The sequence below is a fragment of the Macaca fascicularis genome, chromosome 14 (genome assembly GCF_037993035.2).
Source record: "Macaca fascicularis isolate 582-1 chromosome 14, T2T-MFA8v1.1".
In the NCBI taxonomy this organism is placed as follows: Eukaryota; Metazoa; Chordata; class Mammalia; order Primates; family Cercopithecidae; genus Macaca; species Macaca fascicularis.
This window is the reverse complement of record NC_088388.1, coordinates 33,343,618-33,363,280: the sequence shown is the minus strand read 5'-3', so window position 1 is coordinate 33,363,280 and position 19,663 is coordinate 33,343,618. Positions and strand designations below refer to the sequence as shown.

The 19,663-nt window shown below is 45.1% G+C and overlaps 1 long non-coding RNA gene across 1 annotated transcript in view; it reads right to left on the bottom strand.

Moving 5' to 3' along the window:
- The window catches only part of LOC135967038 (uncharacterized), a 225,268-nt gene that overhangs the window by 94,651 nt on the left and 110,954 nt on the right, over positions 1–19,663 (bottom strand). The window lies entirely within an intron of this gene.

The window sequence follows — 19,663 nt, the reverse complement described above, 5'->3', positions numbered from 1 at the left end:
GGAACTAATGGCTATCTGATAAACGTGTGCTAACTATGGATGACTGAAAATGCTCTAGTTGGTGTCTGATTCTTTTCTACATCTTCCTGTGTTCACAGAAGATTCCAGGAGTCACAGAGCTTCCACCCAAAGGGATTTCAAGCAGCTGTGAAATTTACCTCAGGGAGTTTTTGGTCAACAGGGAGGTCTTTTGACTGACACAACTGCTACTCAGTAAATAACCTTGGCTAAATTGATGTCACCAACTCCTTGTCAACTCCATAGGTTTGAGCACATCTTACATACTTTCACACGCTTTATCTCACCTGATCTTCCCCCTAAGCCCCATGTAATCTTCAGGGTGTTATCATCTTCAGTTGATAAATGAGATGTCCAGAAAGGCTTAATGAACTTCCCAAGGGACTAAATTTGGTAAACAGAAGTAAGACTAGGCCAGATATGGAGGCTCACACCTATAATCCCAGCACTTTGGGAGGCCAAGGCAGGAGGATCGTTTGAGTCCAGAGTTCGAGACCATCCTTGGCAACATAGCAAGACTCCAGTCTCTACAATATATATATACACACACACACACACACACACACATATATATATATATATATTTTTTTTTTTTTTTGAAATGGAGTCTCACTCTGTCACCCAGGCCAGAGTGCAGTGGCATGATCTCAGCTCACTGCAACCTCTGCTTCCTGGGTTCAAGCAATTCTCCTGCCTCAGCCTCCCAAGTAGCTGGGACTACAGGTGCATGCCGCCATGCCCAGCTAATATTCATAATTTTTTTATTTTTATTTTTTGTATTTTAGTAGAGACGGGGTTTCACCATGTTGCCCAGGCCGGTCACAAACTCCTGAGCTCAGGCAATCTACCCACCTTGGCCTCCCAAAGTGCTGGGATTACAGGCATGCGCCACTGTGCCCAGCCAAAATATATTTTTTGTTTTGTTTTGTTTTGTTTTGTTTTTGAGACAAGAGTCTCACTCTGTCGCCCAGGCTGGAGTGCAGTGGCGCGATCTTGGCTCACTGCAAGCTCCGCCTCCCGGGTTCACGCCATTCTCCTGCCTCAGCTTCCTGAGTAGCTGGGACTACAGGCACCCGCCACCACGCCCGGCTAATTTTTTGTACTTTTTAGTAGAGACGGGGTTTCACAGTGTTAGCCAGGATGGTCTCGATATCCTGACTTCGTGATCCGCTTGCCTCAGCCTCCCAAAGTGCTGGAATTACAGGCGTGAGCCACTGCGCCCGGCCCAAAATATTTTTTAAAATAGCCAGGCATGGTGGTAGGTGACTGTAGTCCCAGCTATCTGAGAAGCTGAGCGAGAGGATTGCTTGAGCCCAGGAGTTCAAGGCTGCAATGAGCTATGATTGTATCACTGCACTACAGCCTGGGCAACAGAGCAAGACCCTGTCTCTAAAAAATAATAACAATAATAAGACTAAAACTAGACCCAGTGTCTTGATTCCTGGCCAAGTGCTCTTTATGCCCTTTTTAAGGTAGAGAAAATCCCAGTGGTGTTGTGAATAAAGGAACAAAGGAATCCAGGAGAAAGTCCTTGGGAGGCTGGCAGGGGAGAATAAACAAACCAGGAATGATCCCCCTCTTTAGGAACATTCGATTTTCTGTGACTTAACTCTGAATGTTTTCAAATGGGTTCTGATTCCAAAACATTTACATTCACCAGGAGTACTGAATGTAATTACTTCCTTTTTGTCTCAAAAATTGCAAAAATTAGGGGATGTACAACAACCACAGAAGGAATTCAGGAGCTGAGGTGAAAAGGGATAGCACCCAATCTGCAAAGCCAGTGTGAGCCTTTTTAGCCACAGCAATGGGGAAGCTGCCATCTTTGAGCTCCGTGATTAAAGCAACTGCAAATTAGTTTCAGCAAAGGTCTTTCCCCTTAAATTGAAAAGCACCGTGTAATGGAATTTCATAGACGCTGCTTTGGAAATGACTTCATACCTCACTCTGTTCAGAGCTGAGAGGTGGCCACATGCCATGAATCATAAGAGGCTGAGGCTCTCGTGGGGCTGCCGAACCATCCTCTGACTTCAACATCTAGATGCTCGCAGACAACTCACCCCCATCCCTTAACCTAGGAAGGGAATTACTCATCTCAGAGCACTGGAGTCCCTGCTGCATGGTTAGTAATCTTCTCTTCCCCAACTCAGGCTACTTACTTGCAAACTGTGCTTTGTACCACAGTCAGGCTCCTAGGGGTTGCTAGCTGCAAACAGATTGCCCAGGTACATGCATTTTAAGTAAAAGGCTTTGAAAAGCTATGGGATTTGGGGGTCTAGTAAGATTTCCAATAGAAATTATAAAGTCAAGCTGACAAAGATATATACTGAATGCCACACTGTTTTCACCGACCACCTTTGCTTTCTTGGGGTACTCTGTGAGACTCATCTTTCCAAATTGTTGGCAGCTTATCAACCAAAGCAGGTTGCATTTCAGTGTCAAATCTGATTGACTAATATTTTCAAACAGCCCAAATGTTTAATACATTTATGCACAAAAAATGTATTAACTTCTACTATGTGCCAGGCACCATGTCAGGTCCTAAGTTACAACAGTAAGCGGGGCTATCAGTCACAGTTCTCATGGTGTCACAGTCAAATGATGGAGACAGGATGTATTCAAATAATATGACGCATGTAAAATGGCAATTACGACAATAATTGAAAGCCCCTGTGACAATAATTGAAATCCTGAGAGAGCCCAGGAGAGGGGAATTAGACCTGGTCAGGGTCTAATTAGACCAAGTCAGCCCTAAGAAAGTGACCCTTGAACTGAAACTAAAAGGTAAGGAAGAGCTAACCAAATGGAGAAAGAAGAGGAAAGCATTGAGGCAGAGGACACAGTGTGGGCAAAGCCGTAGAGTGGCAGGGGCATGGTAAGGACTGGAAACAGAGCCCACATGCATTAAGCTTAGTGAGCGAGGGGAGCCTGCAGAAGAAGCAGACCCCGCAGGGTTCCACAGGACACCCAAAGGAGGTCTGTCTTTGTTTACAATGTAAATTGCATGGCATGGAAAAGTTTTGAATGGAGGTGAGGGCAGAAAGGTGGCCTCATCCAATTGGAAAATGTCTCTCTCGTTGCAGCATGGAGGTCGTATTGGGTTGGGGCTCATAAGCTGCTTGCCAAAAACCCATGAAGGAAATAGATGTTTAAAGTCTTCCCTGCCCTGATGGTGAACTGATTCACCCAGAATCACAACGTCAATCACACAGCCAGCTCAGGTATTCAGGGCACCAGTCTCCTACCGCAGAGCTCCTTCTACTACAGCATTGCCTAGTAGTAGCATAATTTTCAAGATGTCATGTTATCACCTGGGCAATAAGTTGGTAAACCAGGCAGCACATCCTTTCACCTCTCTGGGAAGCAACCCCTGACACAGGTAACAGCACTGACAATAATCAGCTTTCAAGTACCAAGCCCAATACTGGGGTCATCACCACCAACCTGGTAGTCTCTTTTCCAGCTATCTCTATCTACATACCCCCTGCATAGGAGAGATATTTAAGTGTGTGCTCTTAAAAATGATAATAATAATTTTAAAATTTTAACCTCCAGTCATTACCTATGTGCTTATGTATTGTGTTGAGGAAGAAAGCAGGTTACCGAAAGGACCAAGCTGTCTGAACACATTCCAGGAACAGGAACTATGGCTCAACTTTCGTGGTGATTTATTTGCTCAAGAGTTAAAGTACATTGTGCTCATTCTGTTAAATTATTTCTCACTTGCTAATCATTTAATTAAAATATCTACTTAAGGTAATGTTATTATAAATGTTTAAACTGTTATCACTCTGTTTTTCTATTTATAACAATTGTGTTGTAACCATTCTACACAGACACAGTCCACCCAGACACCCTGCCCCTTCCCCCTCTGCCCTGTCAGCCAGAGTGACTTATGTGCCCACTCTCCCATTGTTTCTGTTAAAAATTCATAATTATGCTACCCAGAAGGAGGTGCTCCTGAGCTCATCAGCATCCTTTGACCGTATCAGCACAGATTCAATTATTTTAGAAATCAGGGATCTGCACAAATGAAAGGGAAGACAGATGAGCCTTGATTGGGAGACAAATGAGGGTAGAGAGACAAAAAGGCAGACCCAGGGGTACCTGTAGTGGCAACTAGCAGACTCAAAGGCATCAAGTGCCAGGAATGGGAGGTACCAGATCTGGTATACCTTTGGCTTACCCTTGGCTTATCGGTGTGGCAGGGAAAAACACATACTCAGCAAACCCTATTTCCTTTTCCTTCTGGGAACATGCCTACATGACAATTCCATCTACTCTTTCAGATAGGTGAGACCATGTGACTTCCACCCAATAGAGTGTAAGTAGAAGTGATGTGTGCCAGGCCTGGCCCATAAAAAGTTCCGGCACAATCCTCCTTGCTCGATCCCCCCACCCTCCTGACAAATGGAGAAGCCTCCATTGACTTAGAGCAGCAGTTCTCAGTTCAACCAGGGGCTATTTTGTCCCTTCCTCCAGGGGCATTTGGCAATGTCTAGAGACATTTTGCATTGACACAACTAGAAGCACGTCCTACTGGCATCTAGTGGGTTGAGGCCAGGGATGTGGCTAAACATCCTACAGTGCACAGGACAGCTCCCACAGCAAAGAATCATCCAGCCCCCAAATGTCAACAGCACTGCTATCGAGAACACCAAACTAGAGGGGGCAGAGCCACTAGGTGGGTTCCTGAATGACTGCCTGGAGCAGAGTGCCGCACCCGCATGCATGCACACACACACACACCCGTGCACACACATACATGCACACACATCACACGTAGGCACACACACACGCATACACACACACTGACCTGTATGAGCTAGGAATTTCAATAAGAAATAAACTTTCACTGTGTTAAGTTGCTGAGATTCGGGGATAATTCATTATAGCAGCTAGCATTATTTACTTTAGCAAACACAATCACCAGGGGTTAATCTTTCCATGGAGGACAAGCCTGCCCTTAGCAACAGCTGCCTCACTTGGCAGGTACAGTGAAGGCTTCTGGAATAAAGAAGTGAAGGGCAATGGAGGCCTGGCCCTGTCCTTCAGTCACGAGGCCCACAAGGCAATGGAGGTAAAAAGGCCAAGGGTGTGTGGGGCGGGGGGTTCAGGGCTCTTTCACTCTTCATGACCGGAGGCAGCACCTTTAGGAAAAAACTTAGCAACTCAGCCCAAGAACACAACCGGAACCCCACACCTACCCAGGAGAAACACAAGAACAGCCAGAGGCAGCGTCAGCACTAACCCCCGTCTTCTTCCTCTCTCCCTCACCCCTTTTTTTGTGTGACAGGGCCTCGCTGACAATAATCAACAAGGTCCTTTTAGTGTATGGGCCGGTCTTGCTGTGACTAATAAGATGATTGGTTGTATATATCCTCTTTATGGTTGTTCATTATATCACCCTAACATAAAGTAATTTAATTTCAGTGGGATAATTAGGGTATTTCTAATCTAACTGATAGTCTGAATGAAATGAGATTCTCAGAGGGAGATTTGTGTATCAGGAGACTGGTGACCTCTGGCCCCAATTTTCACACAATGTATTAATCTGACAGCCCGACTTCCCAGGCACACTGCATCCGTATATTTCTGAGCCTGTGGGTTATAGAGCACAACCGCAAATGAGATTACTTTATTTATAATGAGATTTCCTTGGGCTCAAGGAGACAGATCATAATATTTTAACTGAGGCCTTCAGACTGACAGAGCATCCATACATTTACTCAAGCCCTGAAACACAAATGCATCAAAGAGGGAGTGAAGCCCTGTCGAGGGTCTCAAAGACGAAGCTCAGCAGGAGAACTGAAAATGGAACCCTGTGAGATGTATGCCTAACTGGGACGGGTCAGGGCCACCCCCACAGGGTGAGGGCCACGGGAAGACTCCCTGGCTCTCACCTGTTCCCTTGAAGAGGTTGCAGAAGAATCTGCTCATTACGTCTAAAATGGGGGGACAAGAAAAGAGACTGCTGGAAAGAAAAGGCAGTGGAGGACCAGGCGCGGTGGCTCATGCCTGTCATTCCAGCACTTTGGGAGACCGAGTGGGTGGATCGCCTGGGTTTAGGAGTTCAAGACCAGCTAGCCAACATGGTGAAACTCTGTCTCTATTAAAAATACAAAAATTAGCTGGGAGCAGTGGCAGGCGCCTGTAATCCCAGCTATTCGGGAGGCTGAGGCAGGAGAATCACTTGAGCCCGAGAGGCGGAGGTTGCAATGAGCCAAGATGGCGCCACTGCACTCCAGCCTGGGCGACAGAGAGAGACTCTGTCTCAAAAAGCAAAGCAGTTGAGGCTGGCGGGGGTCAGGCCAGCACTCTGAGCAAGCAGGGGTGCAGGAGACCTACTGCCTGTCCCCACCGCCCCAGAACATCCCCCTAGGAGCAGACCCAGCTCACCTCTGTCCTCCAGGCAGGCTCTAAACCTTACAATTGGAGCCACTCTTTCATGTTAGTCATTGGAGGCAGGATACTGGCTCTTAGGAAAATCTGCTACTGAAAACTCTCCTCATTCATTCATTGAGTGCCCACATGTGCCAGGCGCTGCTCGGGCCCAAAACAGACAAAGCCTAGTTCCAGGCTCCTTCCATTCTTCTGGTTTTATTGCTCAAAACTTCTTGGTAAATTTCTTTTAGAATTTAATATGAGGTAGGGAGAAAAAGTCTGTTTCTCTGGAAGAAAAACTGTTTTCTTTCATTTGATAATGAGAATTATGCAGCTCATCTCATCTTGTTCCCCTTGTTTTCTTGGGTGCCTGGAAGCTCAGAGATGAATGTCAGGCAGTAGCTGCATTAAGTTAGGATTTGGGACCTATTTTCCTTCTTATTTGCTATTTCCTTATTTTTTTTTCCAATAAAGTGGAAAAGCTTTATTTAAATGCATCATTTAACAAAACACTTCAAGTTCAATTTGAAAATAACATATTTTATTTTTTAAAATGTGCCAAAATAGAAGCATTGACTTACAAAAAGCCACTGTTAAAATTCCTTTAGTGGCTCATGCCTGTAATCCCAACATTTTGGGAGGCTGAGGCGGGAAGACTGCTTGAGCAGGAGTTTGAGACCAGCCTGGGCAATACAGCGAAACCTCATCTCTAAAAAAATTTTGTTTTTTGAAATGGGGTTTTGCTCTTGTTGCCCAGGCTGGAGTGCAATGGCACGATCTCAGCTCACTGCAACCTCCGCCTCCCAGGTTCAAGCGATTCTCCTGCCCCAGCCTCCTAAATTAGCTGGGATTACAGGCCACACCTGGCTAATTTTGTATTTTTAGTAGAGACAGGGTTTCTCCATGTTGGTCAGGCTGGTCTCAAACTCCTGACCTCAGGTGATCCACCTGCCTTGGCCTCCCAAAGTGCTAGGATTACAGGCATGAGCCACTGTGCTCGGCCTTTTTTTTTTTTTTTTTTAACTAGCCAAGCATGATGGTTTGTGCCTGTAGTCCCAGTTCCTCAGGAGGCTGAGGTGGGAGGATGCATGAGCCCAGGAGGTGGACGCTGCAGTGAGTTGACATCACACCATTGCACACCAGCCTGGGCAACAGAGCGAGAGACTGTCTCAAACAAATCCTTAGTGTTTACTAGGTGCCTAATTAATAACTGCCCTCCGGTCAGCACGTGGCATGGGTCCTTTCCTAATTACTTCATGTCTCACAATAGCCCCCTGACGTAAGCACTAGTACTATCCCCACTTTAAAGATAAGAAAATGAGGCAATGGAAAAGCTAAGTAGTTTGCCCAAGATGGCACATTCAGTAAGGAGTAGAACCAGGACTAAAGGGGTAGTCTGACACAAAGGCTGCCCTCTTACCCACTGCCCCTCAACATATGCAACGTACCGGGCTAGGCAGTAAAACATGTAAGTGACACATACTTGATGCCTCGCCAGCTGCCTGGCATCCTCTGAGCCCCACTTTACACTCCAGCCATTGGTGCAGCGACCAGCCAGCTCAGGTATGACCTGCCAGCACCCAGCCATGGCAATATGGAGAATCTTTGGCTTTCCCCACTGGGGAGTCTCTCCCCCAACCTTCATGGGAGCCTGGCAGAATCTGCTCAATGATTCTGACATGTTCACTTATTTGGAAGAGAGAGGGAGCTCACACCCACGAGGCAAGCCTTGGCCAGTGGAAGATGGAGCCAGTAGATAAATGTTCCCCATTTCTGTTCTGTGAGCAGAGAATTCTCAGGCCAGTTCTACACAGCTCCTCAGAGATCCTAGCAGGATTTAGCCCCTGGGGCCCACACTGTTCATTGGCTCAGGAGTGCTAGGTTAGTCCTCATCCATCTCATTCACTTTTCTTGGCCCCTCACTCTTTTTCCTTGAAATCAATTTCTAAAAAACAACCTTTATGCAAGATCTTAGCTCAGCTCTGCTTTAGGGGTAAATCAAGGTTAAGACACTACAGTTCCTTGTTTGAGGAGTTCAGATTAGGGTAACCCATTATTATAAGGGAAAAAATTCAGTAACAGTGCATAAGAATTTATGATTAAGTAGCTAAAAGATCAACTGAAGCTATGAAAATACAAGAGTGAAGAGAAGAGAACGCAGAAATTATTGTACGAAGCTACAACAATTTTTCTTTTTTTTTTTAGACAGGGTCTCACTCTGTCACCCAGCCTGGAATGCAGTGGCACAATCATAGCCTACTGGAGTACAGTGGCACGATCACAGCTTACTGCAACCTTGACCTCCTGGGCCCAGGTGATCCTCCCATGTCAGCCTCCTGAGTAGCTGGGACTACAGGTGCCTGCCACCACACCTGGCTAATTTTTGTATTTTTCGAAGACATGGGGTTTCACCATGTTGCCCAGGCTGGTGTCAAACCCCTGGGCTCAAGTGATCCACCCACCTCAGCCTCCCAAAGTGCTAGGATTACAGTCATGAGCCACCATGCCAGCCTACAATAAAATTTTATTGGAACATGGCCATGTTATTCATTTACATGTTGCCTATGGCTATTTTCCTATTACAAAAACAGAATTGAGTATGTGCAACAGAGACCTATGTATGGCCCACAAAACTTAAAATATTTACTATCTGACTGTTTATGGAAAAAGTTTGTCGGCCAGGCACTGGGGCTCATGTGTGGGCCAGCACATTGGGAGGCTGAGGCAGGAGGATCATTTGAGGTCAGGAATTTGAGACCAGCCTGGCCAACAAGGCAAAATCCCCATCTCTACTAAAATACAAAAAAATAGCCATGTGGTGGCACATGCCTATAATCCCAGCTACTCAGGAGGCTGAGGCATGAGAATTGCTTGAACCCAGGAGGCAGAGGTTGCACTGAGCCGAGATCATGCCACTGCACTCCAGCCTGGGCAACAGAGCAAGACTATGTCTCAAAAAAAAAAAAAAAAGAAAGAAAGAAACAAAAACAAACCAAACAAAAAACAAGTTTGTGGACTCCTGATATAGAAAATTCAGAGTCCTGTGGAAAACAGGATATGGGCCCAATCCTGTTTGAGGGGTGGTGGTTGGTATAATCAGACAAAGGTAGAAAGAGACTGTAGATGAACAGGAGAAAGAATATTCCAGCTAGAGGCAATGGTTTAACCAAAGGCAGAGAGGTGAGAAGCAGGTGGTCACAGGCAGTTTACTCTTGCAGGAGAGGAAGAAACTACACTGGAAGTGATGGCACATGAGGCTCCAGGCAGAGGTTTCTTTAAGTTCTCTGATGCTGGGTTATCTCTCACATTTTAGGATATTTCCTTCAATAGCCAAAGATGCTATAACAAAGAATATCCCCAGAGCCTGGTATGTACCTTCTACTGAAGGGAGTTTATGTGAAGTTTGTCTCATTTACGTTCTTCTGATGAGCAGTGGGAGCCCCTGCTCCTAAAGCCACCCTCTTTGCACCTGGGCATTCCTGACATGAAAGAGCCACCCCTTTGCCTGCCTGGGGTATGCCAGCTCCTGTCTTCTGCTCCTGCTGCTGCTAAACCAGCCACAGCTGAGTTATGGCCATGGCAGTGAGACCCCACTGGGTGCTCTAATGAGGTCTCCCTGGTTGGCCTGCCTTGTGGTTTCCGGGTCTGAGGATCCAGTAATGTGTGGCAAGAACAATCATGGAAGACTTGCTGCACAGCCCAGCGAACACACTTCTTTATACCATTGGAAAAACGTGGCCTGGGTGATCCAGCAAGGTCAACAGTGAGTTACTTTGTTTAGTTCTTTCAAGGAACATTTACTCAGGCCAAAATATATGCCAGGCAAGGTAATATACTGATCAAGATACTATCCTCCCTCGAGGGGCTCACAGTCTACTGGGGGAGATCGACCTGCAACGTAACCCACACCCCAGAGTGGGAAATGCTGCCCTATGACTCCTTGGGTCACGCGATGGGGTGAGGAAAGGAAACGGCTCTGCCTGTGGGAAGGTCAGGGAAAGCGGGAAGAGAAGATGCTCAACTGGCTTCCCCAGAAGGCCCTGGGGGCAGCGCAGTCCCGGCACGTGCAAAGCCGAGAAGCTGTGAATCACGCGTCTCACCTGGGGAAATGCTTGGAATGATGGTTTGCTCACCTGAGCATGACCTGACTTCCACTACACATCTGTCTGATTTTCAAAGAACTGTAAGGCACTCAAATGCCTTAAGCTGGAACATATTTTAGCATCTCGTGGGGCTCCAGGTTCATTGCCACAAACATCAGTTATTACTACACTGATAAGTGAAGAAACAACAGTTAGTAGAGCTTTCTGGTTGACTGATTTCAGATAAGCTCACTTTTTCTTTTGCCCATATGTAGACAAAACCAATAAAATGGATCTAAACATCTACACGAGGCCAGGCTGCTTGCTCCTGATGAAGGAGGTCAGCACCCACCCTCTGCAAGCTTTGGCTTCCTCTGGAGCTTTGGCTTCCTCTGGAGTCAGAGAGGTCATGCTGCTTCTCCAATGAGGGTTTCTTGTTTTCTATATGCGTATTGCTTTAGAGCATGATGCTGCAGAATTCAGTTATAAGGCGTTGCTCCTCTCTGGCGCTCTCTAAAAACTTGTTGACTAGCTCCAAGAGGATGGAGAAGGTAATCCAGTAGATGACATAGGAATCATATCAGTTCTATAATGGGCTGGGTGCAGTGGCTCAGGCCTCTATTTCCAGCACTTTGGGAGGCCAAGGTGGGAGGATCACTTGAGGCCAGGAGTTCAACATCAGCCTGGGCAACATAAAAAAATTTTACATTTAGCAGGGCATGGTGGCTTGCACCTGTAGTCCTCACTACTCAGGAGGCTGAGGTGAGAGGATCACTTGAGCCCAGGAGTTTGAAGTTACAGTGGGCTATAATTGTACCACTGCACTCCAGCCTGGACAACACTGTGAGACCCTGTCTCTAAAGGAAAAAAATTACATTAATATGATGGCCATCATTCTTTGATTGTCAGGCACTGTGTTGAGATTTATAAACATTATCCCAGTTAGACCTCACAAGGAAAGACTCATTCATTCCTTTAAACAAATGAGGAAACTGAGGCAGAGAAAGGATAAATACCTTGGTTCACATGAGTTATAGAGCAGGGACCAGATACATCTTTCTAGTTTCAGCCCATGCTCCTTAACAGCTAAGTGGTGCTACCTCCTACAGATTAAAAAATAATAATAGGGCCGGGCGCGGTGGCTCACGCCTATAATCCCAGCACTTTGGGAGGCCGAGGCGGGCGAATCACAAGGTCAGGAGATCGAGACCACGGTGAAACCCCGTCTCTACTAAAAATACAAAAAATTAGCCGGGCGCGGTTGTGGGCGCCTGTAGTCCCAGCTACTCGGGAGGCTGAGGCAGGAGAATGGCGTGAACCCGGGAGGCGGAGCTTGCAGTGAGCCGCGATCGCGCCACTGCACTCCAGCCTGGGCGACAGAGCGAGACTCCCTCTCAAAAAAAAAAAAAAAAAAAAAAAAAAAAAATTAATAATAATAATAGGCCGGGCGCGGTGGCTCACGCCTGTAATCCCAGCACTTTGGGAGGCCGAGGCGGGCGGATCACAAGGTCAGGAGATCGAGACCACGGTGAAACCCCGTCTCTACTAAAAATAGAAAAAAATTAGCCGGGCGCAGTGGCGGGCGCCTGTAGTCCCAGCTACTCGGGAGGCTGAGGCCGGAGAATGGCGTGAACCCGGGAGGCGGAGCTTGCAGTGAGCCGAGATTGCGCCACTGCACTCCAGCCTGGGTGACAGAGCGAGACTCCGTCTCAAAAAAATAAAAAATAAAAAATAAATAATAAATAATAATAATAATAATAAGCTGAGTTGCTTTTACTTATTTAAAAGCAGACTTGCTCTTTGCTGCCATGAGAAAATAAAATATAGATCTAATCCTTGCTTTTCATTTGAAAAGAATTTTTTAAGACAACTCTTAATTAAATCAATAACAGCCTACCTGCCCTCCTTCCAAAATGCCAGATTGGGCTAGTGGGATGAAGAGAGACCTAGAATAAGCCTGTCCTGAGTCACCCTAGAATGGCTGTAGGTAGTGGCAGGCCTGGAAAGTCTAGTAAGAGCCACGAGTTAATCACGTAAGACAAATTCGTGTTCCTTCTTCCAGCGACTGAAGGACATTGGGCAGGGATGGTATGAGGAGCTGCTGCAGAGAAACGGACAGGACACCACGCAGCCTCCCTCCACAGGAAGGTCATCTGCCTGCTTGCTCTCAGTTCCAGTCCTACTCCTCCATGATCTGCTTTTATTTTAGGGGCACTAGGATCCCCCCCAACCCCCTTGCTAGCTGGCTTCCGATTTGGTCCTAGCAGTGGGAGACACTGGGGAAGTTTGGAAGGCAGGACGAGGGGAAGAAAGGACCCTTCCTTATTCTAGCTGTGTCAGAAATCCTCCAGCAGCAGTCAGCTACAGGCACCAGCTTCCCCCGCAGCTCATAACGGCCTCCTCCATCCCAGCCCCAGCACTTAGCATCCCCTCCTCATTCCCGGCACTGACTCAGCACAGCCCTTCCTCCAGGGTCCCAGCACCCACCCAGGATCCCGTTCTCTGAAGTTCTGGGTTCTTGTAATATTATGTTCTCTCTGTTGTTCCCCCAGCACTGAAAGTAAGGTTTTATGCAGTTGCCAATCTCTGTATTATATCACTGTCTTTTTGTTTGCTCTTTGAATTCTTCCAATAACCGTGTTGCCAAATCTCTGTATTCAACTCCTGTTCGAAAGACCTAGAGAAGTTTCTGTTTTCCTGACTGGACCCCAGTTGACATGCTCCATGTGTATGTCCATAATTGTTAGAAAAGCTATTTCCAGGACTTTCACTGACTCCTCCTCACCATCCTGATTGTCCTGTTTGGGGCATACTCCCCTAGCTTTGGTCCTACCTAGTAATAAAGCCCACAGTTTACTGACCACTTATTATGTACTTTGCAAATATGATTACACTTAGTCATCATGCCTACCACAGGGAGCTATGCAATTTTTTTTTTTTTTTTTTTTATTGAGATGGAGTCTCGCTGTGTCGCCCAGGCTGGGGTGCAGTGACCGGATCTCAGCTCACTGCAAGCTCCACCTCCCAGGTTCACGCCATTCTCCTGCCTCAGCCTCCCGAGTAGTTGGGACTACAGGCGCCTGCCACCTCGCCCGGCTAGTTTTTTGTATTTTTTACTAGAGACGGGGTTTCACCGTGTTAGCCAGGATGGTCTCGATCTCCTGACCTCGTGATCCGCCCGTCTCGGCTTCCCAAAGTGCTGGGATTACAGGCTTGAGCCACCGCACCCGGCCAAGCTATGCAATATTTTAAAGAAATTAATTAAACACCCTGAGGCTGGCCAGGCGCGGTGGCTCATGCCTGTAATCCCAACACTTTGGGAGGCTGAGGTGGGCGGATCATGAAGTCAAGAGATCGAGACCATCCTGGCCAACATGGTAAAACCCAGTCTCTACTAAAAATACAAAAATTAGCTGGGCAGGAGAATTGCTTGAACCCAGGAGGTGGAGGTTGCAGTGAGCCACGATCATGCCACTGCACTCCTGGTGACACAGCAAGACTCTGTCTCAAAAAAAAAAAAAAAATACAAAAAAAAAAAAAAAAAAAAAAAAACACCTTAAGGCTAAGATCACATGGCTATCAAAGAGAATGAGTCGACATACGAACAGAGGCACCTCTGAAGTAGCCCAAGCACTTCACTCTACTCTCCTGCCTTCTCTCTTATCTCTTTTGCAAAGGTCTGTTCTGGGCTCTTTGATCTGTGCTTTCCTACGTCTTTTTTTTTTTTTTTGTCTCCTATTCCTTTCTCTCTACTACCTGAGTACAATGTTTATCTTTTAAGAGGCCCCTTACTTCCTACCCTCAAAGGGACTAAGTTCTGACTACTTGGTACCTGAAGATGGGGATTATTTTCTACTCTCTCAGACCTTGCTAGTAGTCTAGGCTTATCCCAGTAACTCCCATGGCCTAGTCTTTTCTCATTGGCTCAGTCCCCCCTTAGCCCTGCCCCCTCCTACTTGTAGATCCTTCTCCAAAAGTGGTCTAGCCTTCCACTATTTGCACAGCAGGGAGATCTGGTGCCAACTCTCCCCTGATAGGGTTGCAGGCCCTGAGAGGTAAAGCATGAGAGAATATGAAAAATCTACTTTAATGGTTATTTAGGAAAGAACTGCAGTTACCACATGACATGCAGATACATACATACATACCAGTGAATATTCCAAAACAGTCTATCCTCCTTAGGAGTTTCAAGATTTGCCTGACAATATTTATGTGTACTGTGGGCTCATTTGGTGAACTATTTTAGAATAAGTAATGCAAAGCTAAATATCAGTCCCTAACTAAGAAAACTTAAACATAATTTGTAAAACAAACTGATGACGCCAAGTTGCTGGCATCTAGATGCCCATTTTCATTGTTTCAGATTTGGCTATCAAGGCTAAGATGGACATGGAGAAAACTAACATTGATTTCTTTTAAGGGAGAATAGTTAACAATGACTAAGCCTGCACATTTTGTCAAGCACTGCACTTAGAGCTTCGGGTACCTTATCCCGTTTGATCCTCATAACAATCCAGTGAGGTAGAGTCTAGAATTCTTACCGTTTCCATGTTACAGATGAGGCAACTGAGTCTTAGGCAGATTAAGAAACTTGTTTCCAGGCATTGCTGGAGAAGGCAGGTGTCACCTGATAGTTTATCCGTGGGGGCTGCACCCTTCACCACCACACCACCTGTCTCCCCTCACTGGCTAGTCCCCCGTTCCTGCCTGGCAGAGCTTTTTTTAATTTTTTTAGCAGTTTGGCCCTGAATACACTTCAGGATAAGTTCCTTCGTTGTGATAAGCAGGGCGGACGATCTCTGACAGCTGTTCCCCGCTCTTCATCATCATCTGAAACAATCAGGAAGCATTAGAGAGTACTTTTCCCTTTACAAAGGTGATAATTAGATAACAAGCTGAGATTAAAGTAATTACAGTTAGACAGCTGGCGAGGCAGCACAGTCATGTTGAAATATTGTTGGTACTTCAGCATCTGGTTCTAATAACAGCACAGGCTAAAGGATTTTACATTAATTACAGAACATAATTTAATATAAACATATTTAATTACAATTGATGAGCGATAAACTGTTCAAGAATGACTTAACCCCTTCCGCGTGTCAAAGTGATGGGAACTTGGGGCAGGCTGTGGCCGGTTCCACCATCTTTCTCCCCTCCCCGCCCAGTCCTCCACATCCCCCTGGCACCCCCTCCTGGACAAACCCCCCCCCAAAAAAGGAATGTTCTAGGGAATGATGTGGCTCATTGATTACCCCATGGGTGTTTGGCCACCCTTAGAATGCCAGGAGAAAAGGAGGCTACAGGACAACGCAGGCTGTGATCCATCACTGTGGCCCAAGCCTCCTCTTCCTCTCATTGCCTGAAATGAGGCAATTCGCCACTCCTCACCTGCTCTTTCCATGCTCTTACACCTGAGCATGGGGTGCTAGGCTTGCTTCCAACAGTCCATGAACAACCTATTAAACAGTCTGCAGATCTCATAGAAAACATTTAAAGGTAAATCCATTTTCTTTATGAAATCATGACTACAAAGTCCCTGGGCACAACAATCTGGGTATTTTCACAATTTAAGAGTCAGTGTGTAACACCTGGAGACTTCTACCTGTGACACAGCATTATTCCATTAGGAATTCTTCCTTACCTGCCGCCAAGCCCCATCTCTACTCCCAAAACTGGCAGAAGCTGACCTTGGGTGAAGCAGTTTATAGTACGGGATCACACAGACATGCTCTCCACTGAATAAAGGCCTCAACCATTATTAACTGCACATTGTCTCTCCACAAGCCCCTTCGTGAATAGGAGACATTTGACAGCCACAATAGCCAAACGGCACTAGGTCTCACTTGTATTGAGGAGTCAACTCAAAGAAGCTACAAGGCTGGTCCTTCCTAAGAGAGAGTGGGTAGCCCTGAGCGAGTTGGAAAATTCACTGTCAAGTTTCCCAATGTGACAAATGATGAGAAATTATAAATAACCTCAAATGCTGTTTTTACCTCCTGCTGTGGATTTCGAAGTAGAAAGCATACATTCTCCTAAAAGCTAAAATGAGTGCTGAAAAAGATACTCTATTATTCATAAGTAAGCAAGTGCAAGCTACTTCTACAGAAATTACAGGCAGGTGCAGGTAAAGTAAAATTAGTGTGAAGATTCAGGACAAGAGAGAAACAGGGACTTTCAAAGTTAAAGTGGTTTTATACCTATCCTTTAGAAAAAAAAAAAGAGTTTATTGCTTAACATAGCAAATCTGTAATTTGGTTAAGAATTATAAGGTACTTTTTGTAGATGAAGAACTCCTGTGGAAGGGAGGAAGAAACGAGAAGGGAAAATAATCAATAATGCATTTGTTTTTGTTTTGAGATAGAGTTTCATTCCTGTCACCCAGGCTGGAGTGCAGTGGCACGATCTCAGCTCACTGCAACCTCCATCTCCTGGGTTAAAGCAATTCTCCTGCCTCAGCCTCTAGAGTAGCTGGGATTACAGGAGTCCTCCACCACACCTGGCTAATTTTTTTGTATTTTTAGTAGAGATGGGGTTTCCCTATGTTGGCCAGGCTGGTCTCTTGACCTCAGGTGATCAGCCTGCCTTGGCCTCCCAAAGTGCTGGGATTACAGGTGTTAGCCACCACATCTGGCTAATGCGTTTGTTATTTTAAAAGTTACCACTCTGTCATCCAAATAAAAAACTCTTGTGTGTCAAAAGACAATAGCAAGAAAGTGAACACAAAATGGGAGAAAATATTTATAAATCATATATATGATAAGGGCCTAGTAGCCAGAATATAAAGAACTCTTACAACCGAACAATTAAAAAAATTTTTTTAAAATAGGCAAAGGATTTGAATAGATATTTTTCCAAAGAAGATACACCAAATGTATCTCATTCACAATAGTTTCAAAGAGAATAAAATACCTAGGAATCCAACTTACAAGGGATGTAAAGGACCTCTTCAAGGAGAACTACAAACCACTGCTCAGTGAAATAAAAGAGGACACAAACAAGTGGAAGAACATACCATGCTCATGGATAGGAAGAATCAATATTGTGAAAATGGCCATACTGCCCAAGGTAATTTATAGATTCAATGCCATCCCCATTAAGCTACCAATGACTTTCTTCACAGAATTGGAAAAAACTGCTTTAAAGTTCATATGGAACCAAAAAAGAGCCTGCAATGCCAAGACAATCCTAAGCCAAAAGGACAAAGCTGGAGGCATCACGCTACCTGACTTCAAACTATACTACAAGGCTACAGTAATCAAAACAGCATGGTACTGGTACCAAAACAGAGATACAGAGCAATGGAACAGAACAGAGGCCTCAGAAATAATACCACACATCTACAGCCATCTGATCTTTGACAAACCTGAGAGAAACAAGAAATGGGGAAAGGATTCCCTATTTAATAAATGGTGCTGGGAAAATTGGCTAGCCATAAGTAGAAAGCTGAAACTGGATCCTTTCCTTACTCCTTATATGAAAATTAACTCAAGATGGATTAGAGACTTAAATGTTAGACCTAAAACCATAAAAACCCTAGAAGAAAACCTAGGTAATACCATTCAGGACATAGGCATGGGCAAGGACTTCATGTCTAAAACACCAAAAGCAATGGCAACAAAAGCCAAAATTTACAAATGGGATCTAATTAAACTAAAGAGCTTCTGCACAGCAAAAGAAACTACCATCAGAGTAAACAGGCAACTTACAGAATGGGAGAAAATTTTTGCAATCTACTCATCTGACAAAGGGCTACTATCCAGAACCTAAAAAGAACTCAAACAAATTTACAAGAAGAAAACAAACAACCCCATCAAAAAGTGGGCAAAGGATATGAACAGACATTTCTCAAAAGAAGACATTCATATAGCCAACAGACACATGAAAAAATGCTCATCATCACTCGCCATCAGAGAAATGCAAATCAAAACCACAATGAGATACCATCTCACACCAGTTAGAACGGCAATCATTAAAAAATCAGGAAACAACAGGTGCTGGAGTGGATGTGGAGAAATAGGAACGCTTTTACACTGTTGGTGGAACTGTAAACTAGTCCAACCACTGTGGAAAACAGTGTGGCGATTCCTCAAGGATCTAGAACTAGAAATACCATTTGACCCAGCCATCCCATTACTGAGTATATACACAAAGGATTATAAATCATGCTGCTATAAAGACACATGTACATGTATGTTTATTTCAGCACTATTCACAACAGCAAAGACTTGGAATCAACCCAAATGTCCATCAGTGACAGACTGGATTAAGAAAATGTGGCACATATACACCATGGAAGACTATGCAGCCATAAAAAAGGATGAGTTCGTGTCCTTTGTAGGGACATGGATGCAGCTGGAAACTATCGTTCTCAGCAAACTATCACAAGAACAGAAAACCAAACACCGCATGTTCTCACTCATAGGTGGGAACTGAACAATGAGATCACTCGGACACAGGAAGGGGAACATCACACACCAGGGCCTATTGTGGGGAGGGGGAAGGGGGAGGGATAGCATTAGGAGATATACCTAATGTAAATGACGAGTTAATGGGTGCAGCACACCAATATGGCACATGTATACATATGTAACAAACCTGCACATTGTGCACATGTACCCTAGAACTTAAAGTATAATAATAATAAAAAAGAAGATACACTGAAGTCCAATAAGCACATGAAAAGATGCTCACCATCATCAGTCATCAGGGAAATATTACTTCACAGACAACAGAATGGCTATAATCAAAAAGATGACAACCAGTCTTGGTGAAGATGTGGAGAAACTGGGACCCTCACACGTTGCTGGTGGGAATATAAATGGCACAGTGATATGGTTTGGCTATGTCCCCAACCAAATCTCATCTTGAATTGTAGCTCCCATATTCCCATGTGTTGTGGGAGGGACCAGATAGGAGATATTTGAATCATGGGGACTGTTTCCCCCATACTGTTCTCATGGTCGTGAGTAAGTCTCACAAGATCTGATGGTTTTATAAGGGAAAACCCTTTTTGCTTGATTTTCATTTTGTCTTGCCGCTGCCATGTAAGAAGTGCCTTTCACCTTCCACTATGATTGTGAGGCCTCCCCAGCCACGTGGAACTGTGCCCATTAAACCTCTGTTTCTTTATAAATTACCCAGTACCAGGTATGTCTTTATCAGCAGTGCAAAAACAGACT